This window comes from Python bivittatus, unplaced genomic scaffold (genome assembly GCF_059951505.1).
Source record: "Python bivittatus isolate LINGU-HERP-01145 unplaced genomic scaffold, Pbiv_v1 ctg000020_np1212, whole genome shotgun sequence".
NCBI classification, from domain to species: Eukaryota; Metazoa; Chordata; class Lepidosauria; order Squamata; family Pythonidae; genus Python; species Python bivittatus.
In genome coordinates, this window is record NW_028277030.1 from 62,510,210 (window position 1) to 62,533,584 (window position 23,375).

At 38.5% G+C, this 23,375-nt stretch overlaps 1 long non-coding RNA gene and 1 pseudogene across 2 annotated transcripts; one reads left to right on the forward strand and one right to left on the reverse strand.

Moving 5' to 3' along the window:
* LOC107326539 (amine sulfotransferase-like) lies at nucleotides 1-3,590 on the reverse strand (annotated as a pseudogene). Its single transcript, XR_015795958.1, has 5 exons — nucleotides 3,567-3,590; nucleotides 3,151-3,303; nucleotides 2,486-2,694; nucleotides 1,543-1,669; nucleotides 1-293 (listed from the first exon to the last, which is right to left on the reverse strand). The product of XR_015795958.1 is annotated as an amine sulfotransferase-like (transcript).
* Nucleotides 3,591-5,818: 2,228 nt separating this feature from the next.
* On the forward strand, nucleotides 5,819-22,911 carry LOC112542572 (uncharacterized). Its single transcript, XR_015795975.1, has 3 exons — nucleotides 5,819-6,086; nucleotides 16,750-17,021; nucleotides 21,293-22,911. It is a non-coding gene; the product is annotated as an uncharacterized LOC112542572 (long non-coding RNA).
* The last annotated feature ends 464 nt before the right edge of the window (nucleotides 22,912-23,375 follow it).

Here is a 23,375-nt window from a genome sequence, read left to right on the forward strand (position 1 = left end):
TTTAATAATAGCACAGAATTTAATGTCGCTTTTTTCTATGATCTCTGCAGGGTTGAGAATTAAACATTACTAGGTTATACAAAGACTGTTCTTGGAAGGTCAACTCTGCTTCAAATAATGTGAAGGTTTCTATCACATATTGTTTTCCTCCACTGAGCTGGAAGTAGGCTCAGAATCCTCATGAATCTCCCAGCAGAACGTGAAGGGCAGCTTCTCCAACCTCTCCTTAAAGACGCTGTCAAACCTTTCATTCTGTGCAACAGTCAGTGTGTTCTTCCAGTCTCCAATAGTGCCTGGTAAACAGTGGTAAAAATATGCCAGAAGTTTTATAATTTTAATTGAACTAGAGGTGATTTATCTCATCCTGTCACCAAAATGTTCAGAAGATCAAAAGTCTTCTAGAAGTGGTTTCCAGTGTGCAATTTCCTTCCCTACGATGGGCTTCTCAGAGCCTGAGAAAGTGGATAATGGTTGGCAAAATATTACTAGCTTGGAACATTACACTTTCCTCCATGATCAGAGGAATGGTTAGCCACCTCCCTGTCCATCAAATGGTTCTACCCTGGAGGACAGTGCCCAGGGCAGAGAATGGAGAGGTTGTCTCTCCACCACCCTAAAGTGGGCAGTGTGAGCTAGAACAATCCTACTTCCAAAGCATCATAAGACTCTGCAACCAACAGAAGGGTCGTTAAAACCTGACAGATTATATCCATGCCAGAAATCTGTCAGGATGAAAAGGAGAAGATTACTTTAACACTGGTACAGCTAAGAAAGACCCATGGCTGCCTCAGATACAGGCTGGGGATCAGACAAGTGCAACATCATGAAGACACAGCAGAAAGGGACGATGTTAGGGCATGTTTATACTACTTTAGGAAGTGCCTTTCGGATGAAGGTGGTAATTTTTTAATTTAATTCTCTCTCTTTGAAAAAACTGCCTTCCCTTGTCCTCCCCCCCCCCATCTTTTATATCATGAGTTGTTCTTTTTTTTTTTTTTTGTCTGCGCTCAGTCATTGCTGACCCTGCAGTGACTGCTTGGACGAGTCCTTGCAGTTTTCAAGGCAACTGTTTTCGGAAGTGGCTTGCCAGAGCCTCCTTCCTAGGGCAGAGCCCAGCTGGCGAGCGCAGGAGGCGGGGTTTCCGTTGCTTCGCGCCCTTTTCGGGCATGCACGGTTTTTCGCGCTTACCGGCAACTGCTCCCAACTCCTTTTTGCAAGGCGCCTGCCAGCATTTTTCCTCCCACCGGAGTGAGAGTCCCCATTTATCTACTCACGTAAGTTTTCGAACTGTTGGGTTGACAGGAACTGGGGAGGAAACAGGAGCTCACCTGTATTCTTCTACAGCTGTCCATCCCACTATAAACTGTCTGCGTAGAGTGTACACAAATTACTGCATGAGTACAAAATAGAGAATAGCTATTCCTACATTATTTTGTTGGAGAGGGTGGATTTTTTGCTCTTTGTGGGAAGTGGATGGAAATATATTCTTAATCTCTTGTCCAAAACAAAAGTGTTACTTTATGGTGATCAAGCCCTTCTTACCTTTGCCAGCCAAAAATTTCTCCAATAATGTATCAAAGTCTTTTAGTTTTTCCGCTTTGGTTGCAATTTTGGAAAAATAATACCCAGAAACCAAGACATCCTTTGGATTTCTATATACATAAATTATCTGTAGGAGAAAGATAATAAGATCTAGTCAAAAAATGATCTTCAGAGACTCCATCTGGAGTGAATGTAGGGATGACTCTCAGCTTTTATCCCCAGCAGCAGGAAAAAGGTGGGACAGAGGGGAAAGTCTTCCTTGAGGCTCAGTGGACCTTAGGGGGCATTCTGGAGGCCAGAGGGTACTCCAGTTCTACTTCATTTGATAAAAAGTTAACTGAACGGGAAAGCTAACCAGCTATTTATTAACATTGATCATGTTTGTATAGCCGCCCATCTCAGACAGTGATTCTCGGCGGCATATATAATTAAACAAAATACATAAAAACCATTAGAAACCACAATTTAAATGAAAATGAAAAACAAGGTAAAAACAACAAAACAGAATGGCGGCAAAGCACGCATAGAGTGCATTGCTAACTGTGATAGAATCATCTAACAGGCAATGATCAATACAATCATCTAAGAAGCAGAAGTGTAAGGTGGCACAAAAAGGTATGATCTGGAAGGGTCAGTCTGCGAAAAGTAAACTTAAGAATGAAACATCTCTGTATATGGATCTTCAATTCGGTTCTTAGCCTATTTCTGCCGGGCGTGACATTATGGTTTGAACACTGTTTTGTTTGGGGTATTTTTCTCTCACACTTCAAACCTTGTTACCACTCACCAAACACATTGGAACAATATGCCATCTGTTTGGTTTTCCTTGCCTATTTACCGATGAAACATTGAGGTGCGTAGCTAAAAGAATAGAAGACAGACAGCCTCCCCCCCCACCTTACCACACCCCAGGATACAAACAATGTAGTAAAATAGGTCCTACTTTTCCTCTTCTCTTTCGTAATCCGCTGGGTACCAAATAGTACGGCAGGTGAGAAGAAAAAAGTCAAGGTGATGGACGACTTTGTAAATCTTCGTGGAAAACATTATACTCCAGCCATGGCGCTCTGTTAATCAGGGTAATATTTTCAGTTCCATCTCGATGACGTTCATGGAAAATCAAGCTCAGAATATTCTGAGTCCATATTGTGCCTTCAAATAAGAAATAACTAAATTAATTCACCCGGTGCCATTGTTATTTTGTGAATGTTGAACTATGGAAAGCAAACCTTCCTATCAGGAAGGATAGTAAACATTTCAGAGAAACATAAAAAGAATAGATTCTTATAAGATGTTTAGATTAAGCTGATGGTTGTATATACCCTAATTATTGGTATCTCTTATTGCAAGGAAATAACTTTAGGAAGTTGATCCTGGAGAGAAAATTAGCTCTGTGTAAACTGTGCTGTGCTGTAAAAGTAAAAGAAAAATGGTCAAAATGCAGATATACCACCTTTATTCTACCTATATTTCCAGCTTCTAATGAAATGCCAGATGTTAAAATCTTGTTAGAGCACAGCACAGTTGCAGCAAGCAAAATACTGAAGACTTGAATGACAGCATTGGATAAAACAGTAACTCTCCGTCGGAAAACATCTTTGAACTCACCTGATTTAGGATATGTGATTATGAATACATCATCGTCTCGGATTTCAAAACTGTCCAGTGAATCTATAGTTTCAGGTGAGACCAGGTCTGTTACGAAATAGAATCCTTTGTATTTATACAGGAATTTATCTGGTGTCTCCATTACTTGACCTGCTGGTATAATGATAGAGCAATTGACAAACATTCCTACATTGATCGTCAATATTGTATTAATACAATTCTTTACAAATCATGCTTCCGGGCAACATAAAAAACAACAACATATATCATTAATCTAATTAATCAGTTACTTAGCTTCATCATCTCTATTTTCACCCATGAAAGTTCCCATTGCAACGAGTAAATTTGCTGTTGTTCTTAGCATCTAATATTTCTCTTTAGAACAGAAAGTTTTAATTATAATATTAAGAACATACTACTTGCAAGTTTTGTCTTGTCTTGTCTTGTCTTACCTTATGTAGTCTCTGTCAGTTGGTCACATCAGGTCTCTATGCCAATATATTTATAGTGCTTTCTCAATCATTTGGATTCCTGTACAGTGTTCAAATATTTAAGGAAGGCTAATCTTTGGTCAATCACTGTATCAGCAGTGCTTCTACATTTCAAAAAAGAGTTAAAGGAGAAGTGGAAGATGACTGAGTAATAACCTAATTAACAAGAAAGACAGAGAAAGAGATAATCTTCTCTAACTTATTAAAAAGCATTCTTTGAAAGCCTTGGTGGAGCAAAACCATGATAGGGATTTAAAGATCTATTTCTAAGCGGCCCATCTGCAGACAACCATGGAATACAGACAATTGTTAAAAAGCATAAATGAAATGTTGTGTGTCTGGATGTGGGAAATGCGAAAACAGTGCTTGATGGGATAACATATGGAAGAAGCTGTGGAAGAAAACAAACCCATATAAGAGAACTGTTGCTGCCAAAAATGAACATGAAAGAAGGTTTTTGAATGATATAGAGAAACAGACAGTTGGATATTGTCAGCCCTTCGAGGTAGTCCAGACAAGAAGCACCAACCATGAATACTAACACTAGCTTTATGGTAAGATTTCGGTAACAGAATCTTACAAGTCTGAAACCATCCCTCCCTCCACCTTACTTTTACTCTCACCAAAACTAGGAAGTTCCCTTCTAGGACGCTTTCTACAGCCCCACCCCTCCTTCAGACTCAGATTTTTTTTATCAGACTGTTGTCTTGACTGTAGCTCTGCCTCCCTCTCCCAAGGTCATTCCTACCTAACCGTACACAAATAATGCAATCGAAAATCAGTTTATGGTTTAAATAAGTTTAAGAGTTCTCACTAAAATACGTAAGAGGAGTTTCGCTCGCTCAAAAAAGTGACACAGTAGTATATTGAGTTGACAGTATGGCCAGATGCTATAGCAACATCTTAAACTCCAAATTAGTTATCGAAACCAATATTTTTAGATTATTTTAAACCTGCATTAATGTTCTACAATTAATTAATGAGTGTTGATTAAACAGAGATTAGTTATCTGCAAGAACTTTGGAATGAAGAATTGAAATTCCTACTGTGCCTGAGGCCATGGAGTAAGTTGGAGGACGGAAGCCTCCTCTCAAAAGCCTTCCGCGTCTTTTCGCCCTGGCCTCACCTTCTGCTTTGACTTAGCAGCTTGGTGTCCCTCACCACCACCTTCTATCTTCCAACACGTGCCTTGCCTCTCCTCCTCCTAACCCAGGGTGTTGGGCAGGGGCTCTTACAATCCTGCTGCTTTCCTGGATGAAAAGATCAAAAAGGAAAAAGTGAAATAACTTCTATAGCACCACCTTCTGGCTGTATAATGACAAGAGGAAGCAAACTTTCTTCTCCTCCACCTCATCGTGGGAGAAAGCAATCTCACAAGGAATAATAAAGTAAAACTTCATTTTAAAGAAAGAAAGAAAGGAAAAAAAGTAAAAATCATTATTTAACTTCAAATATTCAGATGCAAAACATTCAGTGGTGAAGGAAATAAATGCAGCTTGGTTTTTAAAAAGCATTTTCAGCAGCTTGATTAATTAATGGATGAGATTTATCCTTGCCTCAATACAAGAGCACTCAAGGTTGTTTAGAGATGTTAATACCAATTAAATAATAAAGTAAAATGAATAAAAATAAAACATATTAAATAAAACAATAATAAATAAGAACAAGTTACCAGACCATTAAAACTGACGTTGGTATTGATGACGCATAATGGTATGTGGGAAAGACCTGGAGAGAATGGACAAAGAGATTGTGCCAAGGGATAAAAATGCATTTCTGAATTCCATACCAAGGATTTGGAATGTATCATCATGAAGAATTATGGATTTACCAAGTAGGGGATGCAGTAAAAAATTCCCCCCCCCGCTACATTGTTACTGTTATTGACATTGTTATTGTCATTCTTGTGAGGATGTGAAATTGGGATTAGTGTCTGTTCTTGGGAAGAGTAACTGCAGCTGGGCAGAAACAGTTCTCACCCCATTTCCCTCATTTCCCTAACTCAAACTTTACTCACAAGCATCCAGGCCAGCTTTCCAGCTGCCACTGATAATGAGCCACACCCTGGCATTTTCAAGGACATGCCAAAGTCCACAAGCAGCCTGAACCTCACCCAGGCTTTTAGCTTAGAAAAGCAAAAATTAAGACAGGGTGGAGGAGGAGGTATGTTTAGAGGGTGTGTGTATAAGAGAAAACGTGACAAGTAAACAGCCTACAGACGGGGAAGTGGAGGTGACTTCTATTACTACAGCTATTACATGCAGGCAAGAGGACTAGTATCCAACTACCAAGTCCACAGGTTGTGGTGGGCAGCTTATCTTGGTGGGAGTCCTGCCAGGAGCTTGGAGTTCTGCTGGGAGCTCAGTAGCAACCAGAAGAGGAACAAGCACGCTGAAGCAGCACCTTATCTCAACTAGTGCAAGAAGATTTGGAAAAGGCTTAAAGGTTGTATGCCACTCTACAGACTTTACAAACGTTATATATTTATACAGATTTTATGCATTTTATAGACTTTTGCTCAAACTAAGTATTAAAGGACTGGGCATTAAAGACATTTTTACATGGCAACATCACCTTGCAAGTCCTAGATGGGTGGAGAGCAATAGTCTGGTGTTGGGGAAAGGTGTGTGCTGCAATAAAGCATTTTATACAGATTTGCTATGCTGTGATATGTCCAGTCCCTGGATAACAAAGGACTCTTACAAGTCTGTAAGTATAATGAAAAGGTTGAGCAGAATTATTTTGTGTGGTCAGATATTACCAGTGCATTTAAAAATGGAGTTGAGTGACTTTTCAATATTTAACATATGCTGCTACTATCTTTTTCTGATTTTTTTTGTGATTTTTTTTTTATTTTATTGTCCCATTCTCCTCTTTTTTTCTTTATATATTAAGGCAATAATGTACACATTTTTAGAAGGAAGTATTAGTTTTATACAGGCATTTATATATGTATAGGAAATGAAAGCCATAGGTTTTTGAGGGGTGTAGTGTTTCTTATTACAGGAAAGTATATGTTTCAGGCTATGCAAGGAATAATTTCATAGTACAGTGCCACAGTCCTTGATTTAACTGCATGATCTTGATTTGTGTAGACATTGATGACAGCCTGGATATCACCAAGTTCTGTAATGGTTTTTTGCAGATACAGCCAAGTTCTATAGACCAGGTTAATAATTGTACAGCTTTAGGAATGTTGTAAATCCTAATTTTATGCAGGAGTTCAAAGTTAGTCTATTGCTCATTTAATCAAATAGATGCTGGCAAATATTTAGCTCTCATTGCAAACTTCATCAGTTTGGATAAAATGGTTGCACAAACATTCTTCCTACCATGGTCAATAAGTGATCAGAAGGTCATGACAAATCACTTCCATATCATTGCCAGCTTCATGGATATATCCACAGAGTGACTTGAGGGAATCTTCACCATTTTCAGTATCGGAGGTTTTATCAATAGCTCTCATACTATTGAGCCGATATCTTACTTTGCTCTTCCAAAAACATTTTACAGCATTACCCTTTGGAAGAGCAAATGAGAACATCCCTGGACCAGAAAAGACTTGAGAATTACTGTCCTATTGCACATACACCCTTCTTGAGCAAGATACTTGAGAAAGTTGTAGTAGATCAGCTTCATGGATCTTGTCAAGATCAAGGAACTATGGATTAATTCACAGATCTAGGAACTAAGTAGATTTTGGGCTCTGGATAGAACTGCCTCCCCCCAAAGGAGAAGATGGAATTTCTGGTACTCAGGCGCCAAGTGGCATTAGTGGCCTGGACTTTTAGCTGGACCTGGTCTGGTAGCTTTGACTCTTCTGAAGAGGGATGACAAGGCCATAGCATTCCATGTTCTGACAACCTCTCATTAGAAGCACAGCACTGTTCTTTGCATGAGTCTGCCCTTAAGGATGACTCAGAAATTATAGCAAATGCAGAATCTGGCAGCAAAATTATCATCCAAGAGATCCTTGAGAGATCACATAAAATGCATCTTAAAGGAACTTAAGTCAGACCTCAAGGTTGGATAATAACATTTGAGACCCTTAATGTTTAGGCTCCTATTATTTGAGTATATACCTTTCCCAATAAGTACCTACCCAAACATAAAATTTGCTCAGGGAAGGGTCAGTGACCCAAGGCTGGGAGAAGTGTCATGTAAGGGTGTGGGAAATGGCCTTCTCTGTTGTGGCATCTTGGCCTGGAATGGCCCCCTTCTTAGGCAGCCAAGCTGATTTCAACTTTGCCTGCCATTTAATTCCTGGTAACTTAGTGTCCATAGTCTGACCATGCATTTTATACCTTAAAATTGTTCTTAAATCTTACTCAGATTTATGTATGTGCTTATAACTTTAGCTGCAGGAGCCTGTTCAGTGAAAGTTATGGGTGCCTGTCACTTGGCACATGTGACACCTCTGCTCCATAAGCTGCACTGGTTGCCAGCATGCTTCTGGTTTCAGTTCAAGGTGCCAGTAGTTACCTTTAAAACCATCCATGGCTTGGGCCCTAGGTTACTTGCAAGACCATCTCTCCTGATTGTATCTTCCCATCCTGTTAGATCTGGCAAGAGAGCCATTCTCTGGGTCCTGCCTGTTAGGGAGTGTTATGTGGCAGGACCCAGGATGAGAGCCTTTTCTGTCATAACACCCACCCTCAGAAACATCACTCCCAGATATCAGACTTGCCCCAACCTTGCTAGCCTTTCGTAGTCTTGAAATCAAGCCTGGGCCCTGGATATATGGTTGAGCCCATATCATGGCTGTGTTAATTGTTGCTGGTTGGGTTTTTTGGCTGCTGTATATGTTATTTTTAATTTTGTTATACTGTTTTAAACTTGTTTTAAGTACTGCTAGCTGCCCAGAGTCATCTAGTTGAGATGGGTGGCATATAAAACAAATAATGAGTAATTAAGTAAGTAAAAACCCTTTCTCCCTGCACTGAAAGACCAATGATAATCCCCATTTGAAAATCCATTTTGACAATGTCTCTAGGCAGAGGATGGAAACAACACTGTTGTCCTCTCAAGTCCTGACATTTTATACATACACACTCCTGCACACACTGACACACAGACCAGTATATGAAAGTTGTAAAAGTATGAGATAAATAGCCTCTATTTCAATTAAAATATAGAAATTGATGGTATTATTTTGGCCACTGTTTACCAGACACTGTTGGGGACTGGAAGAACATACTGACTGTACATCACAGAACAATAGGTTTGATTGTGAGGTAACGCTATCTATTATAGGGTTCTCAGAGCATGAGAAAATTAATAATGATTTGCAAAACATTACTAGCTCAGAACATCCACACATTCTTCCATTATTAGGAAAGTGTTTAGCTGCTTCCCCTGTCCTTCAAAGAGTTCTTAGCAAGAGAATTAAGAAGTCCTCACCCTAGCAAACAGGGAGATAAACAAATTGTTAAAGTGAAAGTATCTAGTTATTAAGATTTCTGTAACGTAATCCCTTTTTTTCAACAAATCTGATTAAAGAAGGCTTTGCAAGAATCTTGTTTCTGTTGCCAAGAGTCTGATGTTGTCTTTGTCTAGGGTCCAATCTAGATGAAGATGTCCCCCTTTTGAAAACCATTAATAAAATGTAGCTGAGGTCCACAAAAAACATACATCCTTCAGTGTTCAACCATATAACTATACAACTTCCTTTCTTGGCTCTTTTTTTTTTTTTTTAAAGCAAAGAATTTTTGTAGACAGGAGAGGGAAGAGGAGGAAGATAAAGTAGATGCAATGCATTTTTCCCCCTTTATACTTTATCTGAGTTTGCAGAAAAATTGTCTTCCAAGAGTTGCTTGTTGTGTATCTTGTCTACTATATTATATGCAGAACCTTATAATGTATTGCCTTGTTTGTCCTTTGTATGCAATGAATAGCTGTTGTAGATTCAACAGACTGATCTTTGTATTGCTGTGTCAAATTCTCCTCCCTTTATCAAAAATGGGGGAGGGGGAAGTGAGATAAGCCCAGTTGGTGTCCTCCAGTTCATTCAATGGGGTCTATATTTAGCACAGCATATGAATGAATAGGATGAGTTCAGTTAAGATTATCCAGAAGCAGAAGCTTATACTCCATAAAGATGTTAAATTTATTAAGGGTATGTCAGCTTTGCAAGACCCCTAGCATGATCACGGATCATTAGTGCTTGCTATTTTCATTTAGAATGGGAGATCAGATACAATAGATCAAAATTCCTAGATTAAATGCCTTGGGTCTTTTGTGGTAAAGAAAAACTAGACTATTTTGTGAGAGAATAAAGACAGAAAAAACATGGCAGTGCTTAACTTCTGCACAATACTCAGACTGTGGTTCTTTCTGGAATCAAAATGCTGCTTTTGGGCAAATTAGATGTGAGATTTATTATCTGCATGAACTTAATATGCAGATATTTACATTGAAAAAACCTAAATAATAACTTCAGGATAGTTAAGCAATGGCATGCACACACATTGAAACTCCTGGTAAGAACTACGCATCATCTACTATTTGTCTCCTTTCTTCCTCCAATTTGTATATGGTTGAAAGCAAAGTGTGCTTTTATTGAGCAGCAAGCCCATGTCTTACTTTCTTCATAAGTAAAGAAAATAACACTGAAGTCATCAGCTTTCTTTAATGTCTAGCGAAAAGTTATCCAGCAGTGATAGGAGAGAGAAATTAGCCTAGCGTAAGATTTTCAGTAGCTATAAACTGCAGCTAATGTACTAAAGCTGCAAACTGCAAATTTCCATTCTTAATTTTGGCTCTACTATAAGACACTAAGCCTAAGATTCCCCACCATGTACTATCTGCCAGAATCAGCAAAATACATATCCCAACACAATTTACTTGAAATCCTGTATCTTCCTTCTAGTAGCCTAAAACTTCTTAGATCGGACTGAACATTGTCATCGTGGGCTCAGGTTCGGAGTCAGAGAAGGAGACTGATGGGCAGTTAGCTTTGGACAAGGAGCCATCAGCTCCAGAGGCACTGGACAGATGGCCGCAGGCAGGGGAGGTGCACTGACCAATAATCAGCAGATACAGCTATCCCCGCTCTAAGAAGACGAAGGAAAAGAATGACTGCACCCTCCCAATGCAAGAGCTCGGCAGGCTGCAAAAAGAGCAGAGCAAAGGCGCTCTGCGAGATTACTCACAAGGAAGGAGTCTCACCCTGCTAAATGAGCTACACCGGGGCTGCTTCTATTAAATGGAGCAGCAACTTCAACTTCTCTGTTGATGACAGCCGTCTGTTAACCCCTGCTCCATGCACCTTGATTTTGGACCTGGGAACCTCAAGACCTCGACTCTAGACCCAGACTGGCTGATAAACCTTGTACCCAGTTTTGCTAAGTATTGGGACTTATTGCTTTACTACGTGTCTGTGTGCCTGTGTGTTTTTGCACTTGTATTTACTTTACCAAGCCATTTCTAGTAAAGCAGTGTTGGCCAGGACCAGGGGAGTTTTTGGGTTGCTCAGCCAGCACAAAGACATTGGAGCAGCTTCTCACCAAGAACACCTGCTTTCACAGCAAGTCTCTCTCCTTACTACTCAGCTGAATCAACTTGTCTTCACAAACTTCAGCTGCAGCAGCTGCACCCCCATGCCAAAAATACCTAGTCCCTGTGCTGGAGAAATTTGATGGGACGCTGGCCCAGTTTCCTGCGTTTTCTGCTCATTGCAAACTGTACCTGAGCCTTCCACCTGATGACTTTCTGACAGATCACTTCCAAACAGAATTTCTAAATGGCTTGCTTTCTGGTTCCACAGCCAGGTGGGCTGCTCCATTGCTTATACAACAGAGCCTCCTGCTGGATGATTTTTTAATTTTTTTTAAACTTTATTAATTAAAAATAGCAAATGAATACATATAAGCATTGTGTGATACATACAAAACACCAGTGACATATAACAATATATACGCAAAAGTATGACATAGAACAATTTATATATATGGAAAAGAAGAAACATAGTAAAGAAAGAAAAATACAGAGAAAGAAAAGAGGAGAAAAAAAAGAAAAAAAAGAACATTTTAAAAGTGGGGTTCTAACTGCCTGAGCGGTGAATGTATCTACAAATACGTTATTTTCACATCTTTACTAGTGCCAATAAATATCTCCTCTATTTCTGTTTAATTAAATATTTAACAACTACATTTTATATACACATTATTTTTTGTGTTAATTCCATGTATCTAAGAAAAGGTCGCCAATCATTCTTATAATCATCCATATTCTTGTCATTTAACTGATCCGTAAGTTTAGCCATCTAAGCTAGGTCCATTGTCTTAATAGTCCATTCTTCAATTCTTGGGATAATTTCTTCCTTCCATCGTGAAGCATAAATAATCCGAGCCGCAGTTGTCAGATACAGCAAGAGCTTTCCGTGTTTCTTTTTGAGTTCTTTGTCCATTAAACCCAAGAGATATAGTTCTGGTTTTTTAACTATATCAATTGCCAACATTTTTTGGATAGTATTGTGTATTAATGTCCAATATTTTTTTGTTTTTGTTTTCCTCCTGCTGGACGATTTTGATGAATTTAGCCAGTAGCTTCAACTTATGTATGCAGATCCTGTAAAAACTCAGACTACAGATAGATGCATTAGAGAACGGAAGCAGCGAATTCCATCTTTTGGCCCAGGATTTGACATGGAATGATGCTATCTTGATGGATAGGTTCCAGGGAGGTTTCTCATCAGAAGTATTAGATCAGTGTTGTCCAAATTTGGCCACTTTAAGATGAGTGGACTTCAACTCCCAGAATTCCCCAGCCAGTATGGCTGGCTGGGGAATTCTGGGAGTTGAAGTCCACTCATCTTAAAGTGGCCAAGTTTGGACAACACTCTGTTAGATGAATTGGCCAGGACTGAGTGTCCTGAAGGCTCTCGTGCACTTGTACTTTTGTACTGATGGCCGCCTTCTGCAACGAAAGACACCTCAATGGCACCTTTACCCACACCATCTCGGGCACCCAGAGAGTTTTTTTTTTAATAACTTTATTAAGTTTTAAAAAGCAAAAAGATAAAAACTAACACAAACTAATAATCAAGAGTAGAAAGCAAGAAAGCGAGAAATAAAGAAAACAAAAGTGGTAAGAAATAGAAAAGGAGAAGAAAGAAAGAAATACAAAAAGAATGACTTCCAACTTCTTATACAGCAGATATAAATGAATCATAAAATAACCTCATACTCTAAAACTACATCTTAATGTACATATTTTGCACAGTCTATTAATTTAACTAATCATCAAATCCATATATCATAATTTCATTTTTTTCTGTATCCTGACAAAGGCCAAAAGAGGCTTTCAGTTAGCATTAAAGTTAATAATGTTTTTTCTCTAAGCAAAGCTGTCAATTTCGCCATCTCAGCTAACTCCATCAACTTCACAATCCATTCTTCCATAGTTGGTAATGTCAAATCTTTCCACCTTTGAGCATATAAAAGCCTAGTTATCATATATAAAAACAAAGGTCCATCAGTCCCAGAAGAAAAGTCTCTGGTTTTGACTGTATATTAGCCTTCAAAATCTTCTCAGTAAATATATATATTTGAGTCCAAATTTTTTTAGCTTTATTACACGTGCACCAAAGATGTTAGAAAGTCCCTTCTTGTTTGCATTTCCAACATATATTTGAAACTCCTTTATACATTTTTAATAATCTTTCCAGTGACAAATACCATCAATACATCATTTTATAGAAATTCTCCTTCAAATTATAACACAGTGTAAATTTTAACCCTTTCATCCATATATTTTCCATTGTTCATTTGTATACTATATCCAAAACTTTTAGCCCATTTTATCATGCAGCCTTTAACTTGTTCATCTTCTGTTTCAAATCTCAGCAAAAGCTTATACATTTTAGCAATAAGATGTTTATCATTAGTATGCAATTCAGTTTCAAAGAGAGTTTTATTTCATTCAAAACCATATGTCTTTTTATCAACTTTAAATCTTTCTACAAGTTGTACATATGAAAACCATTGACACACATGTCCTTCTGAAATCAAAGTCTCTTGATTTTATTTTAAATTCTCCTTGGTGAATATCAAGGATATCACCATAAGTTAACCATTTCTGCTTAGTTACCATTTCTTTCCTGTAAAATGCTTCTTGTGGAGATTACCATAAGGGTATTTTCGGACACAGTCTAGGTTTATATCTATTCCAACTTCTCAAAATGGTACATCTAATAAAGTGGTATTTGAAATCTACATTAACCTTAACTTGATCATATCATAAATAGTTGTGCTACCCAAATCTCAATTCGTATCCTTCCAAATTCAATAGTCTGCTATTTCTCAACAACACCCATTCTTTCAGCCAAACTAAACAACAAGCAGCAAAATGCAATTTGAGGTCCGGCAAGGCTAAACCTCCTTTCTTTAACATCTTGTAACACCATATATTTAATTCGTGGTTTTTTACCTTGCCAGATAAATTTAGTTATATCCTTCTGCCATTGCTTAAATGGTAAATCAGTAGTCACAATCGATATTGTTTGAAACAAAAATAATATCCTAGGTAAAACACTCATTTTTATCACAGAAATTTTCAGCAATGACAGTTGTAGTTTCTCCCATCTTAACATACCTTTCTTAATTTCATTCCATGTCTTAACATAATTATTCTGGAACAACATACAATTCACATTTGTCAGATTAACACCCAAATATTTTACCTTTTTCTCAATCTTGAAACCTGTTTTATTCATCAGTTGTATTTGATCTTGTAACTTCATATTTTTGTTAACATTTTTGTCTTCTGTTTGTTGACCTTAAATCCAACTAATGCACCAAACACTTTTAATTTTCTAAAATGGAGCAGCAACTTCAACTTCTCTGTTGACGACAACTGTCTGTTAACCCCTGCTCCATGCACCTTGATTTTGGACCTGTGAACCTCAAGACCTTGACTCTAGACCCGGACTGGCCAATGAGCCTTGTACCCAGTTTTGACCTTCAGACTTCGCCTGACTACTCTCTCTCTCTCTGCTTGCTGTTTTGGACTATACTTGCTAAGGCAGGCTTGCTAAGCACTGGGACTTGTCGCTTTACTCTGTGTGTGTGTGTGTGTGCATGTGTGTGTTTGCACTTGTATTTACTTTACCAAGCCACTTCTAGTAAAGTATTTTAACCACCTCTTTGTGTGCATGTATGTGTTGGCCTGGAAAGTACAAACATACTAACCAAAGTCATTTATAGCACATAACAAATAAATGATACAAGAAAAATAAAATTAGGAAATGTTGTTTTGAAGAATTCCATGTATGCAAGCAGCTAAATCTCCCTGGTTGAAGAATTCAATGACCAGATGCATACAAGCCTTGTGCATGAATGACCTTCCAGTTCATTCAAGCAGAACATACCCATTTCTTTATGGCCTTCATTTCAGCTCTAGATCACATATGCTCGAGTTGAGGCATGTTCTTGGGTGGCAAAATAAAAACATTTCACAATATTTTGGAAGGCACATACGCTTCAGGAGATGTGGGAAAATCAGTTTTACATGTACATGCCTGTTTTTCTGCCTACATTATTCTCATATGATACAGTTCACAGGTGAGAATCCACCTAATAAGGAAGTAACCCTAATTTTTAAAATTGGAATCTAAACCAATTATTTGAACTGAGCAAGATCTTTCACATGGACATTTTTTTCATATAAGTATAGACTAAACTTAAATTTATTTATCTTGATAAGGGGATCTGTTAAAAGAGGGCATGATTTCCCTCTATTAACTAATAGAAATTGGCATATTTTCCTTTTATTTCATGTTGCCCCCAAAAAGAAAAGGCATGACTGTTCAAAAGTAGCAAACTGTTTCTATTATCATAATATATATATTTATATATTGTGTTTTATTATGTACACTACCTACAGTCCTTTAGGGTCAATAGATCTTATAAATAAATGAAGATAAATGGCTCTTATTGTTGCCAGGTAGAAAGAAGTTCTCTATGATCATTCCAAGACTTCTAATTTGATTAGATATTTGGGAAGAGACTAAAAGAAAGACAAAGTTGTTTTTGTTGTTATTTTGGATTCTAAGGATACAAATAATTTACAAGAGCAAATATTATCTCATTTAAAAAAAAAACTCTCACCAATACATTCAAATCAAATTTATTATTATTTTATCCATTTCACAAAAGGTAGGGGAATGGCTCTGAGTTTACAGATTATTCCAGCTACGTAAAGTAGGCTGATATTGTTATAACCTATATCTGGGTAGCTGAACTATGACTGAATACTCTACGGTGTGGTCCAATGCTGTTATCAGTGTGCTGTGTGTTTTTTACGAAGATGTAATGGGAAATATTGAATCACATGAACAGTATACCATGGTATTCTCCTGGACTGGCTACAGGGTTTGGGAATAGATGGCACAGTGTTGTAGTGATTCTCTTTTCTTTGGAGCTGCTCCCAGATGATCTGGGGGCCGGGGGAGAAAGACTGAGCCTAAGATTCCTCAGGACTCCACTCTTTCCTCTGTTGTTTAGCATCTACATGAAATTTATGGATGAGCATCCAATGGGACAGTTTCAGGTATCATCAGTACGCAGCAGTCAACGTGCTATCACAGTGCCTGGGGGCTGTTGGGGTATCATCATATTGGGACTAATCTTCATCAGAATCAGTCAGGTTTTGTTGTAATTCTCTTGTACTGAAATCAGTGGAATTTCTAAATCCTAATTTTTGCCTGCAGTGTTCCCATAGTTCTTTTGCATCCCAGCCCACATTTTCTTACAAAACACTGGGGAAGCTGTCATTATCAGTGCTCTATCCTAAACTAGGAAACACCTAGGAAATGTGCTCTCCCCCAACTTCCCAGGATTAGCTGGGAGAGTAATCACAATGTTTTGGAAGATCAGAAAGCCTGACAAATGAGACAGCACCACTAAAATCTCAGGAAACCTACTCTGGCCTGAATCAAAGGAGCGATGTAATGTGCAAGTGTACAAATAATGCAGCAACGTGTTTCAGTTTAAACAGCTGTGCAGTAGGTGGTTCATTTGTTATGCTTGTGGCAGAAAAGAATATTTGGGAGTAAACTGCCAGTTGTGAAACTGAAGTGCTTTTCTTTTGCTTCCCTCTTACTTTTAAGAGTAAACAGAAGTGGTCATCAGGCATTGCTTTGTTCCTTCAAATACACAAAAGTCAGAAGATGCTTCTGCATGTGCCCAGAAATCTTTGATGGTGCTTCCAATCAGCCTCTGGAAGAGGTTTGTGAGCAAGTTCTGCTGCAAATGCCAGTCAAGGAAAACACAAGATGGGCAAAGGACTTTCATGGAAAATCATGTTGCCTGAAGCTCTTTCTACAGAGTCCAAACTATTCTGTAAAGGCCTTGGAACTAATCAAGCCATGCCGAAATAAAGGTTTGCAATCCCATATCACATTGCTGCTGGAAAACAAAATTTCTGTTGCTTTTTGTAATGATCACTGAAAATCCATTGGTCACTTTCTTAAATAAAGCAATACTTCTGAAACTTAGGAAGGTGGAAATATCAGTCTTGTATTTTTCTGTAGATTAAAAAAAGTTGCTGTGATTGAACTTCTCACTAGAGGCCTTTGAATTGCCTGTTGTGTATGATTAAACTAAAAAAAAGTACCTTATACTGTAACTTGATTTTAAACAAAATTCTATTGACTCGTGCATGCAACATTTATGAGTCCAGTTGATGACATCTGCTGCTAAGCTTCAAATCATTGCCCTTTTTATCCACTTGACCACTAGGAGCATCAGGAGTAGAGATAGAAGCAAGGGACATTCTCTTTCTTTCTCTCTTTGGATTTTTCCACACCGCAGCCTTCAGCTGCTCGGTTTCCATGTGTAAACTAGCTGGAAACAAAGCCAGTTTCAGATATCTTCTTCTCAATTTCAGCCCCTTCTTTTGCTTTGGCCATGGTGATGACCTGATGATCTGTCTGCACCACATTTATGACGGCTCCTAATTGGTGGATTTCCTGGCCTCAGTTTTCCCTGTCACTTGGACTAGAAAGTGGCAGAATCAATTTAATCAGGTTTTTAAAAATAAAGACAGATGGACATTACACTGTCCATCAATGAACATGTAAAAAGACATTTGACAGTAGAGAGCAGGGACTAGTGACCAGAGGGGAGAGGGCATTTCCACCTCCAGCTGCAGAAGCCAAATGGAGTAAAAGAGTTTAGTTACAAGGAAGTGAAGTGCAGCACAGAAACCAGACAGCAGAGCTGCAATTGGTACAAAACAGCCAATTCTCCTTTTGGCACAACCATGAAACACGAGTGGAGGTGGGGGGAGGAGCCCAGATGGCAACAAACTAGCAGCTCCTGAGTAGATGTTGCATTGGTTGCTGGCTGGGGATGGGTTGAGGATGACAATAGGCATTCTTGTCCTCCAGAAACAGCGGCTGGCTCATGCTTAGTGGGTTAAGCTGGAAATGTGGATCTCCCCCAGTCTTTGCTTTGCTTTCTCCTGATACTTTTAGGCTGTCCTATTCAGCCTACTTTCTTTAGGAATAACAGCATCCTATCTTCTCCTTTCCTTATACATGAGAACAGAAAGCTCAGAGATGTAGGCTTTCTGTTGCAGCATGTTACTTCTTTAATAATGCTTATTTGACCTCTTGGACTTTAAATACCTGTCTTTAGATATTCTTAATTGGTTTGGTTTAGTAACACATGTATGCTTTATTAAATGTGGTTCCCAGTGAATCAATTGGAGGATCTCAATTCTCTGATCTTTCCTCTCAATAGAAAGAAGTTGCCACATCAAATTGTAAGCAGGCTTAATGGTGCTGAAAGCTAAATCTTCAGAGGTTGACCCAATGTGCACTATTAAGGCATGGGTAGACTACTTGGGAGAAATCGCAAGTATCTTGCAAACACAATTTAGCAGTGGCATTTAGATTGAATTCACATAGAGCATAATTTGGTTAGTTTAACAATGAGTTTAACATTTTATATGAAGCCAGTCTGTTTGATCTGTAAGCTGTAGTTTATTGTTTAAACATGAGGTGTGAATCCAGTCTGGTGTGCTTTATTCTGTTAACAGTAATTAAACCTGGTTTATATGATTAGTGATGAGATCATAGCATGATTATCAAGATAAAGGGGACATAGCAGTATCTAGAGCTACTATTTACCTTGCTTTCCAACTGGATAATAGCTTCAGTTATAAGCTTATATTTGTTGTTGGATTATCAGGTTGGTTTAAAGTTTCTGTTGCAGATAAAGTGTTGATGGTAATTTGAATAGTGAGAAGTAAATTGCTGCCAACTTATCTGGGCTGGCCCAGATTGGTAACCATTAGTCTACATTTTATATTATTATATTGTGGAGTTACAAATGGACCTTGTATTTGGGACAGCAGAATAGAATGGTGTTTTGAATTTCAGGAGCTTCTTGGTCATTCTCATATCATATTCAGATAGCTTCTCTGAATTTATCTTCATATTACATTACTATAGCCCAACCAGTCAGGAGTAAATATGATTAACATGAAATATTACAACCTCAAAATGTTTGACTAAAACAAAACACTTTATTAAAATACATGAGAAACTAATATTATCTACATGACCAAGTCATTCTTGACTCCTAGAAGCTACATGGAGAAGTCCCTGCAATTTTCTTGGCAATGTTTTCAGAAGTGGTTTGTCCTTGCCTGCTTAGGACTGAGAGAGAGTGACTGTTCCAAAACTTTGCAGGGCCAGCACTCACAGTCTCCCATCTTCTAGGCCAGTGCCTTTTAGCCACTACACCAAACTGATTCCCACAGGAAACATTAGGAAGGTGAAAAGAGACATAGCAGCTTCTATATTTAGAATAATTGAATAACTGAGTAGGAAGTGGGCATTTCTTCCTCAAGTTCAACACAATGGAGGTTACAATTTAAAGCATCATGAAGAAAAGGAAGGTATCTTCCATCCTGTTGCCAAGAAAATTACATGGAATTACCAGGAGTCAAGCTCAACTCAAAAAAGAAGGTATCTTGAAATTAAAGAGTATCACAACAGAGGTATCTTCAGGACCTCTTCATTCAAACTGAATCAACCCATCTAATGTGAACAATGCAGGAAAAAAAAATTGGTAATCCTCCACTTCCATGAGATTAGAAGGACCAAAGCTATTGAGATGCTCTTTCATTTTGGCCTCTGTAATGTAGAAGAATTCACCTTTGGAGATTAAGCTTGCCAGACAAATGGCCTACAGTGTGAAGCCTTAGTTTAACAGACTTTGGATGCAATGGGCCAGATGCGTACTTGAATGTCACCCTCAAAATAATTGCTTCTAAAGTCTTTCCAGATTGTGCATTATGATTCTGTAATTTATGTCATTCACATCAATATAAGCATACTGAGTAAAGTAACTTAAATGTAAATTTGGATTTAACAGACATTTGGATTTAACTGCACTCTCTGTCTTGAACAGTCTATTAAATCAAAGTTTCACTATTTCAAAATCAGTTTCAATCAAGACTTCACTGTATTTCAAACCAGTTGCTGTATTTCAGTTATCAATAACATAAGCAGGGTATAGGTAGTCCTCGCTTACCGACTGCCTCATTTAGCAACTATTAGAAGTTACAATGGTGTAAGAAAACAGTTTTGCAACCAATCCTCTCATTTACAACCATCCCAGCATCCTGCAGTTATATGATCACCAATCGGGTGCTTCCCAACCAGCACACATTTATGATTGTTGCAGCATCACATGGTCACGTGATTGCCATTTGTGTACTTCCCAACCAGCTTCCAACAAGCAGAGTTAATGGAGAATGGAGAAGCAAAATCACAAATCGCAGTCACGTGATATCTTGCTGCGGTGATTCACTTAACGACCAAATGGGAAATGACATAAGTCTGAAGTCACATGATTTTATGCTTACTGACCACGGTGCTTAGCAATGGAGTTGCCAGTCACTAAATGAGGACTACCTGTAATGCTTCCTCATGATTTGCAGGAAATATTAAAGAGTGAATTTGTTGTTTAGTCGTTAAGTCATGTCCGACTCTTCGTGACCCCATGAACCATATTGCGCCAGGCCTTCCTGTCCTTCACTGCCTCCCTGAGTTTGCTCAGTTTCATGCTCATTGCTTCAGTGATGCTATCTAACCATCTCATCCTCTGCTGTCCTCTTCTCCTTTTGCCTTCAATCTTTCCCAGAATCAGGGTCTTCTCCAAAGAGATCTCTCTTTGCAAAAGAGTGAATACTGGCATTCAAATATTTGAGCTGCTTTTCCTTCATCTACACTGACTGTCTCATGAGGGAAAATTCTGAGGCAATGGCTGGGCCACTGCATGTCGACTTCTGGGTTCTCAACTAACACCTAACAGGTCCAGTGGAGTTGCACTCTGTAGCAGCAGAAAGCTGCACTTCTGAAAGGGCAGCAAATCCCCTCATAGGGGTTGTGTGGCATAGCAGTGGAGAGCCAGCTCTTGCTCAAGCTGCACCACACAACCATCCCAGTATGAGTCAGCTGTTCATCAGGCCAAGAGTTGACAGGTTTAAGGGCAAAGTTGAACCAGTATTCAAAACAATCTGGTTAATTGTTGACCAGCAGTGGAGGGACTATATGGTGAATCAGCACAAAGAGCATCATCTCTCTCTCTCTCTCTCTCCCAACTCCATTTCTCTCCTCCTCTCTCTCCCTCCTCCAGCTCAACTGTTCCCTCCAACTTATCAGCCTGGTTCAGCCCTCTTTCAAAGCTACATCTCAAAATCTGGAAGATGCAGGGGAAAGCCTCATCTGAAAGAACTAGACTCTCCCACTGCCCAAGCCAGAATGGCCTGGAAGACAATGCCCAGAGAACAGAGGACATGTCCTCACCAGTGGCAAGTAAGAGCTGAGCTGATTCCACTCCCAGGGATAATGTGAACGCACAACTGGCAGAATGGGGTAGAACATCAGCCTCTACTCACAGTAAAACTAATATGGATTTTGCCTGCTTAGGGGAAAAAAAATTTATGAGCTGCCTCAGGTACATGCTGGGGATAAGAAGAGGGCAATGTCATGACACAAGAGAAAAAAGTGGTTTCTGAAATGTTTTTGTCCCATGGTTAGATGCAAGTGAGGAAAGGACCAAAGTTTGATTTTGTACTGTCTGTATTACCTTTGCATAGATGGTGTATGTTCTTTTGTCCAAAAATTTGTTCATATGTTGTAATGTGATTTGTCCTAGGATCAGCTTTCATATTCTTGAATGTAGACATCTCCACAACTTTGTCTACTTCCTGGCTGCTCAGCTCTTTTCCTACAAAATTGCATATTCGAAGTACTGTGCCTCTAAGATCCTGAAATAAGAATTATTTGCTTTTGGAGTATTTGTACAGGAATCTTGTATACCCTTGGACCCTTTGGAGTAAGGTCCACTGAACTGAATGGAATTGATTTTTGAGTGAAAACATTATACAAAATAGCATTAAAGCATCATTTATTTCTTAATGCAGATAACTCAGTGGTGGAAATGAACTATGTGGAGACCTTGGACAACAGACACTCCCCACTACATCTTAATCAATTTTAGGTGAAACGAGTTATATATACATACATACATATAAACACAAACATACACACAGACACATGTATATAATGAGACCTGTTATGTTATACTCTGCTGTTTTCTCTCCATCCTAATAGACTCGGTATTATTCTAATGTTTTCTTGATATTCTAATAGATGAACACAGATATCTAGATTTGTTTGCCTTTTTGTCTTTATCTGTTAAAATAATAACAGATAAATGATAATAATAGCCACCCCCAGTGAAGCATTACCTTGACGTGCTTGTGGGGCTTGCATGCTCCGAGGAGGATAAGAGCTGTGCCAGAGGTTCAACCATACTGGACAGATCTCATCAGAGGAGCCAGACGAAGAATGTCCCTCCCATAAATTATAGGAGGTTTTAGGCCATTTTTATATATGTTTTTAACTATTTATAGATTATGTCTATGTCTGGAGTTCTGTGTTTTTTCTTTTTTATTATTGTGAGCCGCCCAGAGTCACCCATTGGGGGAGATGGGCGGCATACAAATTTGAAAATAAATAAATAAATAATATGATGAGACATAATTTACAGAAAGACATACCGGATCGATCATCGCCTGAATCAACAAGAACCATCTTAGGTGTTCTAGTTCCTGAACATCTGGTGACAAGTGGGCTACAGGACCATACCACCCACTACCTTTCTACCTATCTATCAGCACTTGCATGTATTAAAATTTCTCTATTCTTTAGTAAAATTTTGCTAAGGTACACAAATTCATCTACTTCATCTGGTTTTAGTCATTCAGTCCATATTTACATTAATTTTCAAATCAATACTTCTTATTGTACAGTCTTTCTAACAATCACTGAAAATAATTCGAGCTGTCACCGAACAACATGGCACTGTTTGCGTACATAAGTACAGGAATGTTCACTTCCCTATGAATGTCATCAGAAAAGTAGTTATATACTAACTTATAATGAGAACTTCTCAGCACTGTATCAGTGACATCATCAAAGTAAACAGTCAAAATCCACGGGGAACAGAGATTGTTAGGTTACAAACACGATAAAATATGAAACGTTGCCTAATCCCATCAGGAAAGCCTATTTGCCAGCCCTGAAGTTAATGACTAACATAACCTCCCACTCGATTGCATTTACATCTGGTAACCTTAGGGCTTGATGGTATTGAAAACCTTTAAAAAAAACAACAACAACCAAACCTTATTTTGATTGCTTTTGAAATAAAG